Raw genomic sequence first — 25,786 nt, 5'->3', positions numbered from 1 at the left:
TTAAAATAGGATAGATTTAAAGAATTAACTTTAAATGCTCCTTTAAGAATAAAGTCCATGATTTAAACCAGCCTTTAGGAAAATCACATTTAAAACATCTAACAGCTCCTTGAGAGAAAGTGTATCGGTTTCTCAAATTGCATTGCAGCTCGTTAAAATGACAACTACCCCGCTGGGCGACCTGCCAAGAGCAAATCTAAAGAGCTGGTTTTGTTTGCTTCCGCAGGTACGTGTACACTGGCATGACATAAGCACCCTTGTGCTCATCACGCCGTCCCTCTGCTTTATCAGCCGCCCAAGTCATTGTGAGCAGGCAGGATATTGAAATGTACAAAGAACTCCACACTCTGCTAGCAGCGTCCAAGGGCAGGATTCTTGTACATTTCGTTACCCTGCCTACTCGAAAGAATGGAGCCGACACAGGTCAGCATGACATGCGCTCTTATGCTACCAAAGCAAAGCAAAGCGGGTAGGGTGTCGTTTTAGGCCTGCCATTCCAACGTAACGGTGTCTCTTTGACGGTTAAGTCCTGCAGTCCTTATTCAGGGCATGGGAGTCAATCTGTTAGTCTGAGTAAGAACTGCAGAACCAGTCCCTAGAGAGGGTGCAGATCAAGGAATTATATTAACAGCTCCATCTGTACAATGCATTACTTAACAATGTGTGCCTGTTAATTGCTCCCTTCTGTTTCTCTTAGGTCTCAGGGGGAGAGAAATTTTAAGACACTAATCACCACTTTTCTCAGTTAAAAAACTAGCTTCATCTCTGTTGTTAAAGATTTACTGCTCAGACCTTTTACTTTTATGTGGTTTCCACATAGTAAATGTACATTGATGAGTATTATTTTGAAATGCAGCAAAATATTATCTTCCCAGGGTATTTTTTCCAAGTGGGAAAGTTGCATTGATGTACAAAAGTGTACCTTACTCATTCAAGAATTATTTATTTTGCAATGTCAAGGTAGCTCTTTTGCCAACAACACTTATCATAATTGCATTAACACATATTGGACTAGAATGGAAAACTAGTGAAGAGATTACATCAGCATTAATGTCAAATGTGTTCTTCTTAATTTCTTTTATATAAACAACATCTTAACAATTACATAACAATGTAACAGCCAGCAATGTCTATACAGCTGCCTATTCACAAACAAAAATGCTTAAAAAGATTAAGTTGTAAAATTTGTTTCTTTGGAGTCCTAGTAACACCAAAACAAACAAAATCCCCCAAACCCAGCCCCCCCACCCCCACAACACCTTTAAAAACGTTTTAAAAGCTTGGAAATGAAGTGTTGCACAGCCTTAAATTAGCAATAGATTAGTTTATATTTCTAAACATTTACAGCAATTTGAACATTACCCTTTACACTTGTATGGTTGTAATTTATCCATGTCCTGACCATAGCTACAGATAATAGGAAGGGGGATGGAAGTGCGGAGGGACAAAGAGAAAGAAAATACTGCACCCTGACACTTTAGTCATAAATACTCCTGCTCAAGTGTTTCCCAACTCTGGCCCCAGGAACAGGGAGTTCTTCTATCTGTTTTTTAAACAAAAAGGTGAGGGAGAGGGAAGGGAAATGGATGTCTTGCTTCAGCTACGTAAAAAACAAACTTTCCACAAGGTACAGACAGCCGTATTGTCTTTTCCCAGTTCCTCTTGGTGCTTGGTCCTGGGAACTTGCTGAACAGAGTGGGCAGACACAGAGTGAGAGAATGCACATGTGCAGGAGAGCTTTCCTCTGCCTCTCTACAGCCTGGTAGTTATGACATTTACTTAGGATGTGGGAGACCCAAATTCAAGGCTTTGCTCCAATAGCTATTTAATTAGTTATAAAAAGTGGAACAGATAAAAGGGGGAGGGAATCAAACAAACTAACCAACCCCCCCAAACACAGAAAGCCAATGGGCTGACAGTGTGTTAGTGGTAGGGAAACCAATAGAGAAGTCAGGGCCTGCATTCTCAAAAGGCTAGCCTGTGTTACCTGCCAAATATTTTTATGTAGTTTCATGAGGAAACATTTTTATTGGGTCTCCAAAAAGAGCTGTGCTGAAGACTTAGAATCCTTATCTTACAGAGACAAATTCTGCTCTGATATGCACAAGAAGGTGAACGGGAGCTATGCATGCACAGCTGAGGCAGAATATAGCCAATACACTTATTTCATTTTTCAAAGTGTGACAGCTTGTCCGGATTGACCTGATTGGATACCCTCTGGAGAGGCAGTTTGTTGAGATACAGGGACCGGAGAAGGCCCAACACCAGTCCAAATACACTTTGTTACATTGCTACAACTACTGGGATGAGATGCTGAGATTAGCATATAGGCCTGCAACAATCTTCACAGCTTTTGAAAGTAGAATTTGTTAATCTAAAATGAGCAATGGGTTTACATCTTTATGTTTGATTGACAATTTACAGTATCTGAGGGCAATTATGACAAATAAAAAATATTTGCCATGGGGAAGGAAAAAGGTCCTTTACTTTTGTATGAATTCTCTTTAAAAATGCAAAATAACAAGTCTTAGGGTATGTCTACACTACGAAATTAGGTCGAATTTATAGAAGTCGGTTTTTTAGAAATTGTTTTTATGCAGTCGATTGCGCGTGTCCCCACACAAAATGCTCTAAGTGCATTAAGTCGGCGGACTGCATCCACAGTACCGAGGCTAGCGTCGACTTCCAGAGCGTTGCACTGTGGGTAGCTGTGGGTAGCTATCCCACAGTTCCCGCAGTCTCTGCTGCCCATTGGAATTCTGGGTTGAGATCCCAATGCCTGATGGGGCAAAAACAGTGTCATGAGTGGTTCTGGGTACATGTTGTCAGGTCCCCGCTCTCCCTCCCTCCTTCCCTCCCTCCCTCCATGAAAGCAAAGGCAGACCATGGTTTCATGCCTTTTTTCCTGGGTTACCTGAGCAGATGTCATACCACGGCAAACATGGAGCCTGCTCAGCTCACAGTCACTGTACGTCTCCTGGGTGCTGGCAGACATGGGACTGCATTGCTACACAGCAGCAGCTCATTGCCTTTTGGCAGCAGACGGTGCATTATGATTGGTAGCCATCGTCATCGTACTCCTGGGTGCTCTTTTAGTCGACCTTGGTGAGGTTGGTCAGGGGTGCCTGGACAGACCTGGGAGTGACTCAGCCAAGTCATTCCCATCTTCTGGCGAGCAGCCAGGAGATGATGATGGCTAGCAATCGTAATGCAGCATCTTCTGCCGAGCACACAGGAGATGACGATGGCTAGCAGCCGTACTGCACCATCTGCTGCCAGCCTAAGATGTAAAAGATAGATGGAGTGGATCAAAACAAGAAATTGACTCAATTTGTTTTGTGAAATCAACGGCCTGCTAAACCCAGGGTTTTGAGTTCAATCCTTGAGGGGGCCATTCTGTGTGAAAGTTGTTTGTGTTTCTCCTTGATGCAAAGCCACCCCTTTTGTTGATTTTAATTCCCTGTAAGCCATATTATCAGTCATCCCTCCCTCCATCAGGGCAACAGCAGGCAATTGTTTTGCACCTTTTTTCAGTGCAGAACCAGAAGCTGCAAAAGCAAAACCAGGCGAAGAGGCGACAGCTGTGCGGTGACGAGACTGATGAGGACATAGACATGGACATAGACTCCTCACAAAGTTCAGGCCAGGCAATGTGCCCCAGCAATGTGCACATCATGCCCATGAGCTCTGCATGGTCACCTGTGCTGATCAGCTCCCCACGCTGGCCAAACAGGAAATGAAATTCAAAAGTTCGCGGACCTTTTCCTGTCTACCTGGCCAGTGCATCTGAGTTGAGAGCGCTGTCCAGAGCAGTTACAATGGAGCACTCTGGGATAGTTCCTGGAGGCCAATACCATCAAATTGTGTTCACACTACTCCAAATTTCACCTGGCAAGGCCGATTTCAGTGCTAATCCCCTCGTCGGAGGTGGAGTAAAGAAATTGATTTAAAGAGCCCTTTAAGTCGAAAAAAAGGGCTTCGTCGTGTGGACGGGTCCAGGCTTAAATCGAGGTAACACTGCTAAATATGACCTAAAATCGTAGTATAGACCAGGATCTAGTCTGGATGTTAGGTCTGAAGAAATTAAGAAAAATGTAGGATTAAACATGTGTCTATTAAGGTGACCCAAAATATAGAGTCAACTTCTGCTCTATTACATTGTTGCATTCCTATTGAAATTAAAGGGTTTGATTAAATGTAACAGAAAGCTTAGAGATCTCTTTGAGAGATAAGGGAATAGAGCGTGTTAGGACATTTCCCACCAAACCTCTACAATTTGTTTTCGCCACATAGGGTGCACAAACCTACTATATTTTCTGAGGCAAAATTTCTCCATTGGATGTGATGGTAGCTTTGCCTGAGTAAAGAACTAAAAAAGAGCCACCGTGGCTTAACAACCATGTAAACGAAGCAGAGGGAGATAAAAAGGCATCTTTTAAAAAGTGGAAGTCAAATCCTAGTGAGGTAAATAGAAAGGAGCATAAACACTGCCAAATTAAGTGTAAAAATGTATAAGAAAAGCCAAAAAGGAGTTTGAAGTACAGCTAGCCAAAAACTCCAAAGATAATAACAAAATGTTTTATAAGTACATCAGAAGCAGGAAGCCTGTTAAACAATCAGTGGGGCCCCTGGATGATCGAGATACAAAAGGAGCACTTAAAGATGATAAAGTCATTGCGGAGAAACTAATGAATTCTTTGCTTCAGTCTTCACGGCTGATGATGTTATGGGAGATTCCCAAACCTGAGCCGGCTTTTGTAGGTGACAAATCTGAGGAACTGTCACAGATTGAGGTGTTATTAGTGGAGGTTTTGGAATTAATTGATAAACTTAACAGTAACATGTCACCGGGACCAGATGGCATTCACCCAAGAGTTCTGAAAGAACTCAAATGTGAAACTGCGGCACTATTAACTATGGTTTGTAACCTGTCCTTTAAATCGGCTTCTGTACCCAATGACCGGAAAATAGCTAATATAACACCAATATTTAAAAAGGGCTCTAGAGGTGATCCTGGCAATTGCAAACCGGTAAGTCTAATGTCAGTACTGGGCAAATTAGTTGAAATAATCATAGAGAATAAAATTGTTAGGCACATAGAAGAACATAAATTGTTGGGCAAAAGTCAGCATGGTTTCTGTAAAGGGAAATCATGTCTTACTAATCTATTAGAGTTCTTTGAAGGGGTCAACAAATGTGGACAAGGGGGATCCAGTGGACATAGTGTACTTAGATTTCCAGAAAGCCTTTGACAAGATCCCTCACCAAAGGCTCTTATGTAAATTAAGTTGTAATGGGATAAAAGGGAAGGTCCGTTCATGGATTGAGAACTGGTTAAGAGACAGGGAACAAAGGGTAGGAATAAATGGTAAATTTTCAGAATGGAGAGGGGTAACTAGTGGTGTTCCCCAAGGGTCAGTCCTAGGACCAATCCTATTCAACTTATTCATAAATGATCTGGAGAAAGGGGTAAACAGTGAGGTGGCAAAGTTTGCAGATGATACTAAACTGCTCAAGATAGTTACGACCAAAGCAGACTGTGAAGAACTTCAAAAAGATCTCCCAAAACTAAGTTATTGGGCCACAAAATGGCAAATAAAATTTAATGTGGATAAATGTAAAGTAATGCACATTGGGAAAAATAACCCCAACTATACATACAATATGATGAGGGCTAATTTAGCTACAACTAATCAGGAAAAAGATCTTGGAGTCATCATGGATAGTTCTCTGAAGATGTCCATGCAGTGTGCAGCAGCAGTCAAAAAAGCAAACAGGATGTTAGGAATCATTGAAAGGGGGATAGAGAATAAGACTGAGAGTATCTTATTGCCCTTATATAAATCCATGGTACGCCCACATCTCGAATATTGCGTACAGATGTGGTCTCCTCATCTCAAAAAAAGATATACTGGCATTAGAAAAGGTTCAGAGAAGGGCAACTAAAATGATTAGGGGTTTGGAACGAGTCCCATATGAGGCGAGATTAAAGAGGCTAGGACTTTTCATCTTGGAAAAGAGGAAACTAAGAGGGGATATGATAGAGGTATATAAAATCATGAGTGATGTGGAGAAAGTGAATAAGGAAAAGTTATTTACTTGTTCCCATAATATAAGAACTAGGGGCCACCAAATGAAATTAATGGGCAGCAGATTTAAAACAAATAAAAGGAAGTTCTTCACACAGCGCACGGTCAACTTATGGAACTCCTTGCCTGAGGAGGTTGTGAAGGCTAGGACTATAACAGGGTTTAAAAGAGAACTGGATAAATTCATGGAGGTTAAGTCCATTAATGGCTATTAGCCAGGATGGGTAAGGAATGGTGTCCCTAGCCTCTGTTTGTCAGAGGGTGGTGATGGATGGCAGGAGAGAGATCACTTGATCATTACCTGTTAGGTTCACTCCCTCTGGGGCACGTGACACTGGCCACTGTCAGTAGACACGATACTGGGCTGGATGGACCTTTGGTCTGACCCAGTACGGCCATTCTTATGTTCTTATTTGGCAGTTCATGATACCTCATGTAACATTAAACAAAATGTTTAAGGGCCACTGTCAAAGATTTTACGTGAACATCACAGGATGAATATGGTTCTCCAGAGTAATGTGTAGCTCCTAAATAATGGCTCTGTTCTATGCCATGCAGGTTTTCCAGTAGCTCCTATTGACTGTACTGGTCATTAAGGATGCATAGAATCTTTTTGGATATGGCTTTATAGCCTGTATTTATTGATCTCTCTCTCTCTCTCACCCATTTGATATAACTGAAGAGGGTGAGGCAGGATAATTTTCAAATCACAGTGTCTGCTCTACTAGAGTAAAATAGAGTGCTTTCAGTAAGACCATTTTAGTCATTAAAAACACAGGACTGTAATTCACCACTTATTTTTAAGAGTTTATCTTAAATATCAGTGGCATGATACAGCCCAAAGTTAAGATAAAAAGCAAAGACCAATTTTAGCTACTACAAAATAGTTAAATAAACATTTTTATAATTTTCCCTTGAATAGCAAATAGTAAAGAGCCTCAAGTTGATACACAAGCATTTTATTACCTTCAGTTTTCCTTTCTTTTATTAAAAAATGTAGTAAAAAGTGATAGCCAAGACTAGTGAAAGGAAATTACAAACTTAATAGAATATGGAGAATCAAGTTATCCTCCCTGAACTGGTTCTGGTGTGATCACACCTAGAAGACTGAACTCATTTCTTTGCCATCTCCTTACTGGAAAGGTATTGACAAACTGGAGGGGCTGTGGAGAACAGCAAGAAAAAGTATTAAGAGTCTGAAGGGATTGATGCATGAAGACAGATTAAAAGAGCTAAATGTATGTAGCTTGCCTGGACAATGACTGTGTGTAGGCGTGTGTGTGCATAAGAATCCACAAATATTTGAATATGTAGGAAGAGAAATTTAGTGTGATACACAGGGCGGTCTAGCTAGAACTAACAGATGAACGTAAGGGCTGGTCCATGCACAGTTTTTGTACCACCATATCAGTTTAGAAACAGATACAACTCCCTAGTATGGACTCAGTTATCCTGTACTTATATTGATATCGTTTATTTACATAAATACATAGCAGTAGGAAAACTGTAGACCAGCCTTAAGAAAGGAAAGATTTAGGTTGAATAACAGGAAAAAAGCTTTTTGACAGTGAGATTTATCAGAGTGAAGCATAGCAAGAAAATATTTTGCATTGGCAGGCAGAAGGGTTGGATAAACCAATAGCTTTTACTTTTATGGTTTTATCATTCATTTACATCTCTGCAAACCCAGTGATGTCAGTGGAGTTTCTGAGAGCAGAATTTAGATCCATTGCTGTAAACAGAACCCCATATCCCAGGCAATGTGTCATTCAGCTTTTACATTTTCCATACATAAAATCTGTATATTTTCATGGTTTATAATGACCTTCAAGTTGTTCATTTTCTGGAGGCAGTAAATAGATGGCATAAGGCTCTTCCAGTTTTCTCATCCAATGCCAGAAATGCTCTCCCCGCTCATTGTTATTACTTGACATATGTTGTTGGAAGGATAAGAATTTCTTTTCCAGTCCACACAAGAATGAAGTTTATGCCTTTCTTCACATATGTGCATAGTTTCCAGTGTCATTAATTGGAATTCAACAGGCAGGTGAAGGATGAGGAAAGATAGGCCAGTGGTTAGGGTACTAGCCTGGACTTTAGAAACCCAGGTTCAGTTCTCTGTTATGTCACAGACTGCCTGTGTGACTTAGGTGAATCCCTTAATATCTCTGTGTTTTGGTTCCCCATCAGTAGAATGGGGATAATACACTGTTGCTTATTAAGATTTTTAAGTCTTTGCACATGAGGGGCAATGGAGCACTGGTTGGTAATTTCAGAGTTTTGTCTAATATTCAGCATGTGTGTTCTGAAAAAGTCAGGTCCTGATTCTCCACATCCTTGCACCTGCACACAGTGTGTGCAACATAGCAGTAAAATGCTACCTTTCTGGCCTGATAGCCGCATTGCACATGACTACACAAAGCTTTGAGCAGTGGAGGTCAGGACCTCAATGTACATTTTAAAATTTCACTGCACATTTACATAATGCTGATTCTTTATTTTTTCCATATGACAGTGGGCCAATATTTTTTAAAATAGTACAGCTCTAGGCACCTAAATAAATGGCCTGATTGACTTTAACGGGAATTGCATTGTGCTCAGCACTTTTGAAAATCAGGCCTAAGGAGGGGGTGGGCTTCACAGATGCAAATTCAAAGCACAGTCTATACAGCTATTATTAGAGCACTAATGCCAATCTGTTGACCTGGGGTGGGAGGCTTGCTGCCGTGGGCTGTGTAGAAATACCCTTATTTACGTGCCTAACTTTAGGCATTTATTTTTTAATAACTCAGCCCTGGATTACTTCTCTTTATAAGGAGAATTCCAGTAGTTATTGTTGGCACCTGCAAGTGACAATGAAAATGGAGCTCGCCGCCACACTAGGCAAATAAAAGGACATGCCAAATAACTCACAGCACATCAGTTTATCAGTACGCTTGCTAAGCTTTAGAAACAGAAAGTGAAAAATACTAATAAAAAGTAGGTCTAGCACCAAGTTTAAAAGTCTTTACTATGAAACGTTTAAGGCCAAGGTGAATATTTGGACTGAGGGCCAAATTCAGACCTGATGAAAGCAGGCATAAGGCCAATAAAGTTAGTGGAATTGCAGCTTCTTACAGCAGAGCTGAATTTGGCCCAGGATCTCCAGCCAAAAAGTTAAGTTGCTTTTCCCAAACCAAGAGTTTGAAATACTGCCATGAATGGCAAGGAGAGGAGACACTTTAAACTAGCCAGCATGGTCTGTAGTAAGGTTCCTTTTATCAAAGATCAGGCAGTTTCCCTCAGGAGAGAAAGTAGTGTGCAATGAGATGTTTATCTCCTTTGGTCTCTTTGTCTTGTTTGGATTCAGTTCAGTACTTAGACTTGCAATTGCCTGTATGCAGACAAACATTTGTACAATTCTTTAGCTTAAATAGGACTTGATCCTTCTGTACTTATTCAGGGAAAAATATGTTGATTTTAATATGAGTTTTGCTTCAGTATTATAGAAAATTGGACATAATATGTACATATTCTAATTTTTTCCATATATCCTACATAAAAGGACCCAATCTAGATATTTTTCATATACATTGGTAAAAACATATCCCCTCCCCCGTGAAATGTCACCTTAGAAATAACTTGAATCTAAAATTGTTTTACTAATCATTGTATTTCTTGTATTTTGGGTACATATTTGTTTGGTTTTTGTAGGGTTGTTCATAAATATGATTGTCAAGGTATAGGAAAAAAGACAGCAGTATGGTTAGGTAGGAATCTGGATCTGTAGACTCTGGAGGAAAGTGCTCTGTTATTTGAGTTTGGAGGATGGCCCTCTTTGCTGAAGCCAGTGACTTAAGAATTGTCCATGATTCTTTACAGCTTTTCACTGCTATTCCGATGCAAGAGCTAACAAAAGTATGCAGACTGAAACCTTGCCAAAATGTTACACTGTTTTCCGTTGTTCTGTGAATAATGAGTTGCTGCCTGATGGCAGATGCTGATTTAACTAATGAACATTTAAAAGTATTATTGGTAAGAGAATGCTTTGATTCTTGGTAGATCACCATTTTATGTGGTCTAGTAAGAAGGCTTTCCACCTTCTAAAAGCTGGACTTCCTGCAATGATTTCTGAGAACCTGCAAATGAATGCTTGCATTTTCAGAAGAACCACCAGGTCCCAGAGGGGTGTTTTCTGGTATTAATGTTATAACAAGTCTTGTGTTACTCTCCTTTAACTCCATCCCAGATCCCTTGCAGATGGACTTCACTCCATGGAAATTCTTCCCAACAAAATTTCTAACTATGTTTTCCTAGTGAAATCTAGAATCTCTATTCAATCATCACCTTCTGAAACTCTCCCTGCTGTCTTTAATACCGTCAATCACATCCTCTTGCTTGAAACCTTGTCCTCCAGTAGCGTTTGTGACTTCATTCTCTCCTGGTTCTCTTCCTACCTCTTTCATTATTCCTTTACTTGGTCCCCTCTAGCATTCTTCAAGGGGTCCCACAGCATCCAAATCTTGCCACCAATTCCTCCCCAAAACAGTTAAAATCTGACATTTCTGTCCAGGGAAAACTCTTGTTCAAGCCCACATCTCCCATCTTGATTACTGTAACTTCCTTCTCTATGGTTTCCCCAGCACCTCCAATCCAGTCAAAAACCAGCTTCTAAGTTCATCTTCCATGTCAGTAGCTCTGACCATATCACTCCCATCTTTGAATCCCCACTGGCTCCCAGGGCTGGCCTTACCATGAGGGAAACTGAGGTGGCTGCCTCAGATGCCAGACTGGGGGGGGTGGGGTGGGGGCGCCACTAGGACCCAGAGTTTCAAAGTTTTGGCCCAAGCAAGGGGGCATGGGGGTGTCATTTGAGCTCCCTGCCTCAGGTACTAAAATGTTGTGGGCCGGCCCTGCTGGCTCCCTCTCTTTCACACCCCTCCCTCCCCCCCCACTTGGACACTCTTTTCTCTTGCCAAGTTGCCTTCCCCACTAAGCCAATAATGGCTCTCTTGTCTGCCCACTTTTTAGCTTCTCACATAAATGTCTCAGTACCTCTGTATGCAATCCTCCAGGTGCTCCTGGGGCTACTCTCTTTTTCTTGAAAGTCCTGATCAGTATCCACTTCTTCTGTGATGTCTGCAAGAAACTGGGTAACCGATGCTCACTAGGTTGTGCAGCAATCAGAGGTAGCTGAGGTAATACAGGGCCCTTAAAAGCAGAGGGTTCTGAGAAGTCACCTGTATTACTTGTGCTTAGAGCTACCCCTGCACATCTCCCAGGCCCAGCGGGCACTCCCCTTCACAGAATAACTCCAGCCCTTTCATAGTTAGCAGTGCCACTTCTAATACATTTCCCATACTGCCTTTATTTTTCTTCCTAGCTTAGGGGTAGGCATTGCAGGACCAGGATGCTTCTAGGACTAGTTTGTATATAAGGGTCCCTAAGCAGACCTTTCACCTTAGAGCTACCTTTCCCACCAGACACATTGCTTCTGAAGTCTGTGAGCCTGACTTGGAGGTACTGCAGAGGGCCAGATTTTCAGAGAGTGACATCACAGAGTAGTAGCACTTAGACTCAGTCACTTCCCCACCTCTGCTGTTGATTTCGTTTTACATAATCAGTGAGGATTTTTCTTTTCTGATAGGGGAATTCCAAGCATTAGCTGCAGCTCTGTTGGTTCTGTCACTGAAGAGGTGAGAGGAACAAGCTCCAGAAGCCTCACTCTTGCTGTCCTTCAAAAGCTGTTGGTGGGAAGGATGGTTGTACAGGGCTAGTATTCTCATGGCTGCTTCTTTAATTCAACTATTCACTCACAAGGGGCAGTGTTTGAGCTGGATAAGAGTGGATGGTGATGTTCCTGCTGTGGCAAATGGTTAATAACAAGAAAAACAAAAGGCTTGATCCATTAAATTACTCAAGAAGAAGGTGGAATGACAATCGGTCCCCATGGTGAGAGCAAGGGTTGTGCACAATACAGCATTACAGGTAAGCAAATGTCCTTCCTCCTTGGATGAAAAAAGTTATCACTTATGTAATGGATAAAAGAGCATTGAAATTGGATTCCCCACCATCAACAGGGCCAGTAGATACTCAACAGGGGTCAAGTGCTGACAGCACATTGCCATATGATTTGCTTCTTCTGATGTAATCACAAAGTTAGGATGAAAACCTGTTTTGCTTTGAGTAGCCTGTGTGAAGTCAATGGGATTATTTATGTGATTAAAGTGACCAGGATGCACAAGGGGAATGTGGTAGATGTATTTGGATTTTAATACAGTTTTGGATAAAGTGTCTCAAAGAATCTTAACTCCAAATTAAAATTGGCTTAGATAAAATCACTGCCATGAAGACTGAAATCAGTGAGTGGCCTGTAAACAGAAAGAAACTTATAGTGTATGGTGTGGTGTGTGGGAGGTGACTGAAGAGGTACTGTAGGACTTAGCATTTGGACCAGTTTTATTTAAATCTTCATTAGGGATCTGGAAGAGGCAGTATACAGCACACTGCTGAAACACTAAAAAATGCACACTGGATAGTACTAAATTCAAAAGAGGTGAAAAGAACAGTGAGGTTAGAGAACTAAGGCAAAGGAGACTAGAAAGCTTAGCAGAAACTTGAGCAGAAAATAAAAAGAAATTGAGATCCTGTTTGCGAAAATGCAAACTAATCCATCTGGGGAAAAATAAACCAAAACACACATGGGAAAAGGACACCTGGGGAACAGTCCTACTAAAAGAGGCCTACAGGTGGTAGTGGGCAGCAAACTAGACATGTATTTTCAATGTGATAGGGAAGGAAAAAAAGATCAGTGAGATTTTGTGTTGCATATGTAAAGGTATTATGTTAAAAAGTAATTAATAGTTCCTCTCTAAGGCTATATCTACCCTCTAAAGTAGGGCTCTGATGCCCCTGCTTGTGTACACATATTCGTGCTAACTCATAGCAATGTATGGGTAGCAGCAGTAGAGGCCTGGCTTAACCATGCTGAGTATGTACCCACTGGTCACAGGTGGGTTTGTGCTCAGTATACCTAGCTGTGCCTTAGTTGCTGCTACCCGTGATATCATGAGCTACACTGCTATTTATACTCACACTAGCTCCCTGAGAGCTAGCTTGAGTACATGTACATGAGCAGGGGCGGATGTAGTCTTAGGGTCAGATCTTGTGGTCTGGCTCTGGTAGGGATGCAGGCAATAGGTTAGGGATAGCTGGGGATTGGGCATGTCTCTAGTATAACCTAGAGCAGCATTAGGGCAGCTCTAATTTATGCCTGACTGCCTGCTATGGCAAAGGGTGGTTCCAGCAGCAGCTGGGGATCTTTGAGGCACAGGAGTGTTCTGGGAATGCTACCCACACTGAGAATCAGGGGTGATATTGGCATTTAAGCCAAAACATGCCATCTAAGGATTCCCCTAGACAGTGGAATGATCAGGGAACCGGATCTACTGGCTTTATTTCTGCTTGGTACTGTCAAACCACTGCAAAGATGCCTGAATGGGGCAGGGGATCTGGTCCTGTCTCTCTGGTGCACTTGGGACATTGGTTCAGATCTTCAACTGTGGTCCAACTGCAATGAACAAAAGATGGGGGTACTGTGCGAAGGCTGATGAGGTAACTTCTGACAGGAATTGCAACTGCATGCAATGTCTTTGGGGACCATACTGTGTTAAGTTTATGAATCACTGTGGGCCAGGGATTGTATGGAGCTCCGGTGGGGAAGGTTACCACAGCTCCTCCAGGTACCAAAAACAGTAGGGGGTGATTAAGGTGAATCACTCACATTGTAAACACCTCCAGAGATGCTGGTGTATACTGGTTCAAGCTGGGTTTTCTGAAGGCCAACAGACAAAGTATGGGCTTTTGATATAAAAAGGATGAGTTCAGACTAACACAGGACTTTTTTTTAATTCAGCAAATTGACAGGACCTTCTGTCCAAAGGGGGCGGGGGATTGAATCCTTGTGGAAGAAGGGATGGACTTCAGCTTACTAGGACCCCCTAGGACTGATGGGTAAGCTTTTAACATGCATCTGGGCACTTGATTGTTTTATATGCTTTTCTGTAATGCTTTTACCCTAAGAATAAATGTCTTTTGCTTTGTGAAGGCCGGTTGGTAACTGCTATACAGTGTTTCAGCCCCTGCAGAAAGGTTAACCACAGGTGCTGGACTCTGGTCACACCTGTTGGGGAAATCACAGTGAGGTACAGATGGACTGCAAGCTCTGGAGGGGGAGAGATGAGGGGTTTCTGCCCCAGAGAGATGATGGCAGGAAGTCTGAAAGCTTAAGGTGTCTCAGAGGCGAAGTTACCTCAGAAACTGTGACATAATGATCATGGTTCAATCTCTGTGTATCAAAACCCTCTTACATATGGTGTCATAGGTGGCTGCCTATTTAGGCAGTGCCCAGTACTGCTGCTGCTAAGTACAAAACTAGGAGAGGGAAGAAGATGTTTTGCCTTATGAACTTCATTTCATCCCCTCTTGCACTATCCAGAGCTGGGGCTTGGGATTGCTCTTGCTGTTATGGGGCAAAACCCCATAACACTGTGTTCTTTGTATACTGTGTTGTAAGTGATAGGAATGAAGCGTCTCACTAAGGGAAGGGGAAACCCTCCACTTTCCTCACACATGCATGGAGTTTGTCCTCTTTAGCAATTGCTCATTGCTCAACTAATCAGGGACTGTAAGCCAAAGACATATCTTGGAAAGAAGGGTGTCCAGCTGCTAATGTTGCCACATCACAAGACCAGTTTAAAAGGGGTGTGAACAAAATGGGGTGTGAAAAAATGTCATGGTTAGCTCTTCAGAGGGCTGTTAAACAGGCTACATTTAAAAGCAAAGCTATGAGCAGGAATGTAAAGGGAATATACTGTCGAGAGTATAACAAGCAGTGATGTAGCTGTGCCAGAAGTGTATTCCAGTATCTTTTTACAGGCCAGATTGTTTTAATCGAAGGCAGCCTTCCACAGGAAAGGAGTTTTGAGACAGGAGAGAAATAAGATTCTAGTAGGCTTCCAGAGGTATCTCAGAGGAGATTGTACAAGCTTCTATATCACTTGATCCTTTATATTCCTTTATAGCCACTTAGAAGAGAAGTGTTTTTCCATCCAACCCCTATTTTTTTTCATTAAATGGCAAGCTTTGTTGTTAGAAAGTTTTATATGCAGCAAAGCAAGAGATGGTTAATATTCAACAAGAGTAACTCTTCCCCCTATATTCTCTCCCTAGATTTAGTGGACTAGTTATTTTATGTGTTCAAGGGGAATAGAGTTCCATATGTCCCTACATCTTTTATTAACTTCTTGACTTTCCCTCTATTGTGCTGCAGGACTCATTCATTTCCACTAGGGCTGTCAAGCGATTAAAAAAATTAATTGTGATTAACTGCACTGTTAAACAATAATAGAATGCCATTTATTTAAATAGTTTTGGATATTTTCTAGATTTTCAAATATACTGATTTAAATTACAACGCAATACAAAGTGTACAGTACTCACTTTATATTTATTTTTATTACAAATATATGCACTGTAAAAACCAAAAGTAATAGTATTTTTCAATTCACCTAATACAAGTACTGTAGTGCAATCTCTATCATGAAAGTTGCACTTACAAATGTAGAATTATGTAAAAAAATAATTTCATTCAAAAATAAAACAATGTAAAACTTTAGAGCCTACAAGACCACTCAGTCCTACTTTTTCTTCAGCCAATCGCTCAGACAAACAAGTTTTTTTTACATTTTTCAGGAGTCAATGCTGCCCGCTTCTTGTTTACAATATCACCTGAAAGAGAGAGCAGGGGTTTACATGGTACTGTTCTAGCCAGCGTTGCAAGATATTTTGTCTAGGTCCCTCTGTATCCTATCCCTACTCTCCAGCGTATCTACCACTCCTCCAAGTTTAGTGTCATCTGCAACCTTGCTGAGGGTGCAGACTGACCTTTGGGGCACTCTGCTTGATACTGGCTGCCAACTAGACATGGAGAATTGATCACTACCCTTTGAGCCCGACAATCTAGCCAGCTTTCTATCCACCTTAGAATCCATTCATCCAGCCCATACTTCTTTAACTTGCCGGTAAGAATACTGTGGGAGACCTTATCAAAAGCTTTGCTAAAGTCAAGGAATAACACGTCCACTGCTTTCCCCTCATCCACAGAGCCAGTTATCTCATCATAGAAGGCAATTAGGTTAGTCAGGCATGACTTGCCCTTGGTGAATCCATGCTGACTGTTCCTGATCACTTTCCTCTCCTCGAACTGCTTCAAAACTGATTCCTTGAGGACCTGCTCCATGATTTTTCCAGGGACTGAGGTGAGGCTGACTGGCCTGTGGTTCCTCGGATCCTCCTTCTTCCCTCTTTTAAAGATGGGCACTTCATTAGCCTTTTTCCAGTCATCTGAGACCTCCCCGATCACCATGAGTTTTCAAAGATAATGGCTAATGGCTCTGCAATGACATCTGCCAACTCCTTTAGCACCCTCGGATGCAGTGCATCCAGCCCCATGGACTTGTGTGAAGCACAGGAATGGGTTACCTATGGAGGTGGTGGAATCTCCTTCCTTAGAGGTTTTTAAGGTCAGGCTTGACAAAGCCCTGGCTGGGATGACTTAGTTGGGGATTGGTCCTGCTTTGAGCAGGGGGTTGGACTAGATGACCTCTTGAGGTCCCTTCCAACCCTGATATTCTATGATTCTATATTAATGTGCCAGATGCAATAAAGATTCATGTGTCCCTTCATGCTTCAAGTACCATTCCAAATGACATGCGTCCATGCTGATAATGGGTTCTGCTTGATAACCATCCAAAGTAGTGCAGACTGACACACATTCATTTTCATCATCTGAGTCAGATGCCCCAGCAGAAGGTTGATTTTCTTTATTGGTGGTTCAGGTTCTATAGTTTCCGCATCAGAGTGTTGCTCTTTTAAGACTTCTGAAAGCATGCTCCACACCTCATCCCTCTCAGATTTTGGAAGACACTTCAGATTCTTAAGCCTTGGGTCGAGTGCTGTAGCTATCTTTAGAAATCTCACATTGGTACCTTCTTTGCATTTTGTCAAGTCTGCAGCAAAAGTCTTCTTAAAACGAACAACATGTGCTAGGCCATCATCCCAGACTTCTATAACATGAACTATCTGGCAGAATGCGGGTAAAACAGAGTAGGAGATGTACAGTTCTCCCACAAGGATTTCAGCCATAAATTTAATTAATGCATTTTTTTTAAATGAGCATCATCAGCATGGAAGCATGTCCTCTGGAATGGCGGCTGAAGCATGAAGGGGCATACAAATGTTTAGCATATCTGGCACATCAATAGTTTGTCTCACTTTCAGGTGACGTAAATAAGAAGTGGGCAGTATTATCTCCTGAAAAATGTAAACAAACTTGTTTGTCTTAGCAACTGGCTGAACAAGAAGTAGAACTGAGTGGACTTGTAGGCTCTAAAGTTTTACATTGTTTTGCTTTTGAGTGCTGTTATTGTAACAAAAAAAAATCTACATTTTTAAGTTGCACTTTCACCATAAGAAGATTATACTACAGTACTTGTATGAGGTGAATTGAAAAATACTATTTTTTTTGTTTGCCATTTTTACAGTGTAAATATTTGTAATAAAAATCACAATGAGAAATAAATAAAAATAACAAATAAAAAAGTGAGCACTGTGTACTTTGTATACTGTGTTGTAATTAAAATCAATATAGTAAATATCAGTAAAAGCTGTTTTATCTAACATGTTGAAGGAATGGGGGGTGCCCGTAAGTGAAAAATGCTGGTTAACTAAGAGGGAGGGAGTTTGGGTGTGGGTGGGGATGCTGGGTGCTGGATCTGGGTGCCGCTAACCTCGGATGGCTCCCCGCAAGTGGCGACCTGTCCTGGCTGCTCTAGGCTGAGGCGTGGCAGGCGTCTCTGCGCACTGCCCCTGCCCCGAGTGCTGGCTCTGCAGCTCCCATTGGCTGGGAACCATGGCACCCCCTCCCTGTTGAAAAATATTTTCTGCTGTCAATGCCTCCACATTAGGCATGATTTATATGTCCTGCCTATTATCACAGCTGCGAATGGGACCAGGACCCTAGTATTCTGCAGACTGCAGTTCTATTGGGTGAGACAAATGGAGCCTTTCCCTGGGCATATCCGTAGTAGCTATGCAAAGCTTGTGTCAGGTGGAGAAAGCTTTACCTTACCCTGCATAGCATGAAGGTCATGCATTTAGTTTCTTTGCCAATCTGTCAACAATTTTTTTTAAAAAAGCAGTGATGAAAGGAGCAATTCCAGTTCTGTCATGGGGGTACACATTTTTCAAGCATTCCTTGTGAGGTGGAGCACTCTGTATTTTACTTTCCTTTGTAAAACACTTTCCTCCCCCCTGCTGTCGACTTGGCTGACTCTGCAATTTGTTACACCCAGCAAGTGAGCTAGTCCTTCTTCCCAGAGCCAAACTGGCACTTGGAAAGCCTTTTTTGTTTGTTTTCTTAAAGTCTGTACCCAGTTGAACATCATCCAAAAACCCTGTGAGGAGGAGGAGGTGCAGCACAGAGCAGACAGTGGGGAAGAGGTGGAGAGAGAGAATAATGGGATGTGATTGCTTTGCTACCATAGCTAGGATTGGTGTAGAGGCAGGATACTTTCAAGAGTGTTTAAATTGCTTCATATTTTGGTGGTTATTGCTATGTTTTGGTATTTGTGGTGATTATCCCTATAGCTTCAAGGACCAGAGATTCTAATTGTCTGTCTCTCTTGCTGGTTACCATAAACAGTGTATGGAGAGGATGGTGGGGAGAAAAAAGAGAAGGAGAATCAACTGCATTTAATAAAATGTGACAAGTATATATCATATCTACCAAGAAATAAACAGCCATGCCTTCTTAGCACTATGATAACCCAGTTATACAAAGATCAATGTATTCAAGATTTATATCTATAAACTGGAGGGAAGTCACATAAAAGAAACAAAAATCAGTGAAGGACTTCAAGGACTGGTTTATGGGAAAGATTAAAATAGCTAAACATGTCTGTCTGTCTAGATGTTTATATCACATTCATCACTGTCATATACTATGCTGCTAGGCCTATGACTAAACTGGGGGTGAGGGATCTGGTAACCATCTACAAGTATTGCAAGTATACCAAGGAGCGTGAGAAATTGTTTAGGAAGGTTCAAGGAGTACAACCCAGGAGTAATAGGATGAAATGAGGGGAAAATTAGGCTAAATATCAGGAAATATTCCGCCCAGTGCGAGCTGGTAGACTGTAGCCAGAAGTGGTAGAAGACTTATCACTTGCATGATTTCAAATAGGACTGGAAGAATCACTCTAGAAAATATACTGTAGTAACAATCCTGCATTGGCAGAGGGACAGTGTAGATGATAGGTCGTTTTTGTCTGTTATTCTGTGGCAACTCATTACCAGTGTAGTAAAGCAAAATAGTACCCATCACAGTATATTTGATTTAGAGCAATGGAGCCCAAGCTATAATGGCCTCTGAGAACTGCCAAATGGGGTATGTCTACACTATGAAATTAGGTCAAATTTATAGAGGTCGGTAATTTAGAAATCATTTTTATACAGTCGATTATGCATGTCCCCACACAAAATGCTCTAAGTGCATTAAGTCGGCGGACTGAGACCACAGTACCGAGGCTAGCGTCAACTTCTGGAGCGTTGCACTGTGGGTAGCTGTGGGTAGCTATCCTACAGTACCCGCAGTCTCTGCTGCCCATTGGAATTCTGGGTTGAGATCCCAATGCCTGATGGGGCAAAAACAGTGTCGCAGGTGGTTCTGGGTACATGTTGTCAGGGCCCCCTCTCCCTCCCTCCCTGCCTCCTTCCTTCCCTCCGTGAAAGCAACGGCAGACAATGGTTTCGCGCCTTTTTTCCTGGGTTACCTGAGCAGACGACATACCACGGCAAGCATGGAGCCCGCTCAGCTCACCGTCACAGTACATCTCCTGGGTGCTGGCAGACATGGGACTGCATTGCTACACAGCAGCAGCTCATTGCCTTTTGGCAGCAGACAGTGCATTATGATTGGTAGCCATCGTCGTCGTACTCCTGGGTGCTCTTTTAGCCGACCTCGGTGAGGTCAGTCAGGGCACCTGGGCAGACATGGGAGTGACTCAGCCAGGTCATTCCCATCTTCTGCCGAGCACTCAGGAGATGACGATGGCTAGCAGTTGTACTGCACCATCTGCTGCCAGCCTAAGATGTAAAAGATAGGTGGAGTGGATCAAAACAAGAAATTGACTCAATTTGTTTTGTGAAATCGACGGCCTGCTAAACCCAGGCTTTTGAGTTCAATCCTTGAGGGGTCCATTCTGTGTGACAGTTATTTGTGTTTCTCCTTGATGCAAAGCCACCCTTTTAGTTGATTTTAATTCCCTGTAAGCCATGTCGTCAGTTGCCCCTCCCTCTGTCAGACCAATGGCAGACAATTATTTTGTGCCTTTTTTCAATGCAGACGACATAGCACTGGGATCATGGAGCTCGCTCAGATCACCATGGCAGTTATGAACACTGTAAACACCACGTGCATTATCCTGGAGTATATGCAGAACCAGAAGCTGCAAAAGCAAAACCAGGCGAGGAGGTGACGACAGTGCGGTGACAAGACTGATGAGGACATAGACATGGACATAGACTTCTCACAAAGTACAGGCCAGGCAATGTGCCCTGGCAATGTGCACATCATGCCCATGAGCTCTGCATGGTCACCTGTGCTGATCAGCGCGCCACGCTGGCCAAACAGGAAAAGAAATTCAAAAGTTCGCAGGCCTTTTCCTGTCTACCTGGCCAGTGCATCTGAGTTGAGAGCGCTGTCCAGAGCGGTCACAATGGAGCACCCTGGGATAGCTCCTGAAGGCCAATACCGTTGAATTATGTCCACAATACCCCAAATTTGACCAGGCAAGGCCGATTTCAGTGCTAATCCCCTAGCCGGAGGTGGAGTAAATAAATTGATTTAAAGAGCCCTTTAAGTGGAAAAAAAGGGCTTCGTCATGTGGACGAGTCCAGGGTTAAATCGAGGTAACACTGCTAAATTCGACCTAAAATCGTAGTGTAGACCAGGCCATGATCTGTGGAGCTCCTTCTGAATCAACTATTACCTACCAAGTAGTGGTTCTCCCTGCTCATTGTAGTCCAGTCAATAACTCTCTTAGGCACTCTGAAAAGTTTTTCAACCAACTAAATTAAAACAAATAAACAAACAGAAAATCCAAACAAAGTATCTCTTTGCTCCCAGAATCAAGGGGTAGCCGTGTTAGTCTGTATCCACAAAAACAACAAGGAGTCCAGTGGCACCTTAAAGACTAACAGATTTATTTGGGCATAAGCTTTCATGGGTAAAATACCTCACTTCTTCAGAGTGGCTGCTTCGTGCCTTCCATTTTTTGTTAGTTACTTTGGTACAAGTTCAGAAATGATCATATTTGCTGATGACACTGAAATTGGAGAAGCATCAGTGCAGACAAAGGAGGACAGAACCAAATTGTATATAACTCAGCCTTAGGGGCTTAGGAAGAAACTTTCCCTGTGGGCAAGTCATTTCATAACTGCTGACACACGATTTCTTGCACCTCCCTTTGAAGTGTCTGGTACTGGCCACTTTTGGAGACAGGATACACTCTCACACAAATAGTCCCCCTGAAGTCTAATGTCACACCAATAAGCAGTAATAGAACATACATTATTATAGTGAATCAAATCTAATCCTAGGTGTATTACTGATCAACCCAGAAAAGAATAAGGAGAAGAAAGAGTGGAAGCAAGCAGTGGGATCTACAACTGCCACTCACGTTGGTCAGTGTTTTCAGTGTCCCTTGTCACGTGATCATTCATAGTAGTGGAATGGAAGTTGGAAGAGGTAAGCAGGAGAATTGCTCAGGCTTGACTCTTTTCTTTTCTTTACTCCTCTCTACCCTCCTTTGTTTGTATTCGAGAAGAAAAACAGTTGAGCTGTCACACTGAACATTTTATGTTTCCTCCCTTCCCTATTTTGATGAAGCAGGAGTTATTGCGACCTGAGGGAAAGCTCCATGACAGATGGAAGAAGCTAGTCTGAGAGAAAAGAACAATCAGTCATTTCAGAGCCACCGAATCAAGCGGTAAAGAGAAGGAAGTTGTTGCTAGAAGCTTTACAAAGAGGGTTTCTGTAGCTTACCAGTCCTGCTCCTGCTGAGGTCTGAGAAGATTCTGGAGTTGCCATACAGAACCCCACAGTAAGTGTTTGTTGCTAGATTTCCCATAAGGGCCTTCAAAATCTCAGATTCCTGTTAGACACATCCCTCAAGAAAGTGAGAAAGGAGAACTGAACACGAAGAACTGAAAACCCCCTTGAGAGAAAACCCCCTTGCAGGGGCGGCTCTAGGTATTTTGCCACCCCAAGCACGGCACTCAGACGGCTTTCAGCAGCATGCCTGCGGGAGGTCTGCTGGTAATGGGGATTCGGCAGCATGCCTGCGGGAGGTCCGCTGGTAATGGGGATTCGGCGGCATGCCTGCGGGAGGTCCGCTGGTCCTGTGCCTTCTGCGTACCCGCTGCCGAATTGCCGCCAAAGCCGCAGGACTGGTGGACCTCCCGCAGACATGCCTCTGAAGGCTGCCTGACTGCTGCCCTCACAGCAACCGGCAGGCACCGCCCCCCCGGCTTGCCGCCCCAGGCACACGCTTGGTGCACTGGTGCCTGGAGCTGCCCCAGCCCCCTTGAGAGAACAGAAGCTGTTGCCCCCTTTCCTTTTATAAAGTAGTGATTGCTTGGTTAAACAAATGGCTAAAGTTGAAGGCCTGATGCTTTACTGGCCTATTAACCCAGTCTTTTGCTATACTATTGTGGACTGACATGTCTTCTAGTCCCCAAAAATGTAACCTTACACTGAGTGCTTCCAGTGAATTTGTGATTCTTAATCATAGAGGGTTAATTCTAAAGAAACAAATCCTTAAATTCTGAGGCCTTAATCTGCTGTCTTTGTAGTTTTGCCACAATAAAAGCTGTTACTCTTACTGATCAGACTTCTGAGATCAGGATTATTCTAGTGATGAAAGGGATTAGTTACCAGAATTGATAGGGGACAGGAAGGGGAGGGGGAGTCAATAGTAGCAGGCTTTCTCTGTGATAGTCATAATTTTGGGGCCTCATTTTTGTTAAAGGGTCCTCAACCTGGTATCCATTTTTGCAGGCCCAATTAATTGCACCTTAATTGTGGATGAAAATACTACTAGTATGTAAACATCCATTCCGCAGCATAACATTTTCCTCTTCCCATTTCCTAACCTTTACCCCACACCATGACCTTCCTCTGATTCATCTAGTTATTTCTGTCTGGAGAGTGAAGTCAGAATGTAATCTACACAGTAAATACTGTCTGCATTGCTGAGTTCTATCTATGGTATTTATAGGATTCCAATCATCCCATGTGGGAGAATGGTATAAGAAAGAGGGAATGCTCCTTAGCCTGTGATCTAGTGGTGATATACAGAGGCAGCCCCTTTCCCAAAAACACCCTTCTTGGGGACATCCTGATTTCTACTATCTCTTCTCAGTGCAGGTTTGTCTTCTTATAGGACATGATATTCTGGGGCTGATGCTTTAGGTTGGGCTGAGCCAACCAGCTGCAGGCCTAAAGTATCCATTTTGCAACTGGCTTTTACTCACAGCATCTTAAGCCCTTTCTTATTGTTGAGGAGATGGCACATTCTCTCAAGACCCTTTTACTTAAAGCGCACTCACCTTTTAAGAAGTTCTCTTGAACACTGAGCACTGCCAGACTACTGTAGCCTCCCAGGGTGAAGGAAGGAAGAGATCTGTGGATTGGTGGAAAAATTCAGCCATATGTATTACCTCCCAGCTCTGTGATCTGCACAGCCTGCCTGTTGGTTTCTGGATTGATATTAAGATGTTGGGATTGCCCTGTAAAGCTCTAAATGGTTTGGGACCTAACAGACTCCTCTCTAGGAGACCCCGTTTCTCCCTGTGACATACTGCCACAGTTTTGGTCAGCAGAAGTCCCTGAACTAGAGCCACACTGGTATGTCAGATAGAGGAGGCTGTTGGCAAGATGTTCTCTGACAGGGCCCTGAGGGTAAGTGTACACTGCAATAAAAAAAACCACAGCACCAAGTCTGGGAGCCCGGGTCAGCTGACTCGGGTTCATGGGGCTCAGGCTGGGGAACTAGAAATAGCAGTGTAGGCATTTGGGCTTGGGCTGGAGCCTGGGTTATGAGATCCTCCCATCTCGCAGGACCAGTCACCAGTTCAAGTGCTCTGAGAATTGCCTTCTCTCTGCTCTCTTTCTTGCTTCAACATAATAAAAAATGAAAGATGCCAGTCTTCAGCTCCCAAAATGCAGTGATGGGGTTAAAGACAGAGTGGATGGTAAGGTGCACATAGAGGTGTCTGTATGAGGGACACACAACATGCTGTTTGATTGCAAAGACCCAGCTAGAGGAGGAAAACAAAAGATGTTCTCACACTAGCTGAGATGTTAATGGTCACCACAAGTTTACTGGAAAATTAGTTGGAAGGAGACAGGAGGAAGCCAGGAGCCCACTTAGCTTTTGCCAGGAGTTTCTTTATAATAGGTTCTCTTTATATGGGAGCCATCCTGTGTCAGTTGGTAGTCTGAAAGCATTTCCCCATGCATTTTTTAGGAATGCTGGGATCTTTTAAGCTGCCCAAGAAACACAGACATATGAATATTTTATAAAATTTCACAAATTCTAATTGTCACGTCATGCCCATATTCTTCATAGAATTAGGCTTATGATATGAATATGGCATAACTAAGTTGTATTTGATGCAAGATGGGTCTTGTGAGATATCATTAGAAAGGTTATGATTTATCAAATATGATCATCCTATTTGTGCATGTATCATTGCTGTACCTGAAATTAGGAATATAAACTCTGTATCAACTGCAAAAATGTTTGCATCTGGGAAATGCCCACCAGACAGGAGGCAATCAGCCTGAATCGGCCATTAGGAAGAACAATAAGACTTTGAAGATACTAATCTCTCACCTTCCCGGGTTGCTGCTTTAACACTACAGGGTCAGATGATTGTGTCACCTGGTACTAGACCCCCATCTTGGGCTTTCAGTGTTTTTGCATTAAGGGGTGTGTGCGGGGGGTCAGACTGGGAAACAAAAGATTCCCGCCATATGTAAATTCTATTTAAGACTGGAGAGTGAGTTAATCATGGTTGCCAATTCTTCATGGAATCCTCGCCCAGGATGACTGCTGAAAACTCCTAAGACTGATCTGGGGAGAAGGCCTGGGACCCAGACTGAGAAAGGTCAGCCTGCGAAGGGTATACCTGGAGATTTAAGCTGCAAGCAGTGCAGAGTTTCTTGAAGGTAAACTGCAACCTGCATAAAACAACATTTAGCATGAGAAATTACTATTTGTAGCCAATTTATTTAATGTATCAAGCCTAGTTTGTGTGTTTTGTTTTATTTGTTCAATAATCTGCTTTGATCTGTTTGCTATCCCTTATAATTACATAAAATCTGTCTTTTGTAGTTAATAAACTTGTCTTTGTTTTCTGTAAACCAGTTTGTACAATTCCTATTGGGGTGGGGAGAGGGAGGGAGAGGGGGAGGGGAAAGCTGTGCATATCTCCCTCTACATTGAGTGACACGGTGATTTTTATGAGTTTGCGCTGTACAGATCTCTCTATACAGCACAAGACAATATTATTTTGGGTTTACTCCCCAAAGG

The 25,786-nt window shown here is 42.6% G+C and overlaps 1 long non-coding RNA gene across 1 annotated transcript; it reads left to right on the top strand.

Moving 5' to 3' along the window:
* Positions 1 to 21,610: 21,610 nt before the first annotated feature.
* Positions 21,611 to 25,449, top strand: LOC123365873. The gene is made up of 3 exons (XR_006577805.1): positions 21,611 to 21,936; positions 22,081 to 22,291; positions 25,299 to 25,449. It is a non-coding gene; the product is annotated as an uncharacterized LOC123365873 (long non-coding RNA).
* Positions 25,450 to 25,786: the final 337 nt, after the last annotated feature.

This window comes from Mauremys mutica, chromosome 3 (assembly GCF_020497125.1).
Source record: "Mauremys mutica isolate MM-2020 ecotype Southern chromosome 3, ASM2049712v1, whole genome shotgun sequence".
NCBI classification, from domain to species: domain Eukaryota; kingdom Metazoa; phylum Chordata; order Testudines; family Geoemydidae; genus Mauremys; species Mauremys mutica.
Note: the sequence above shows the minus strand (reverse complement) of the source record. Positions and strands in the feature narration are given on the sequence as shown.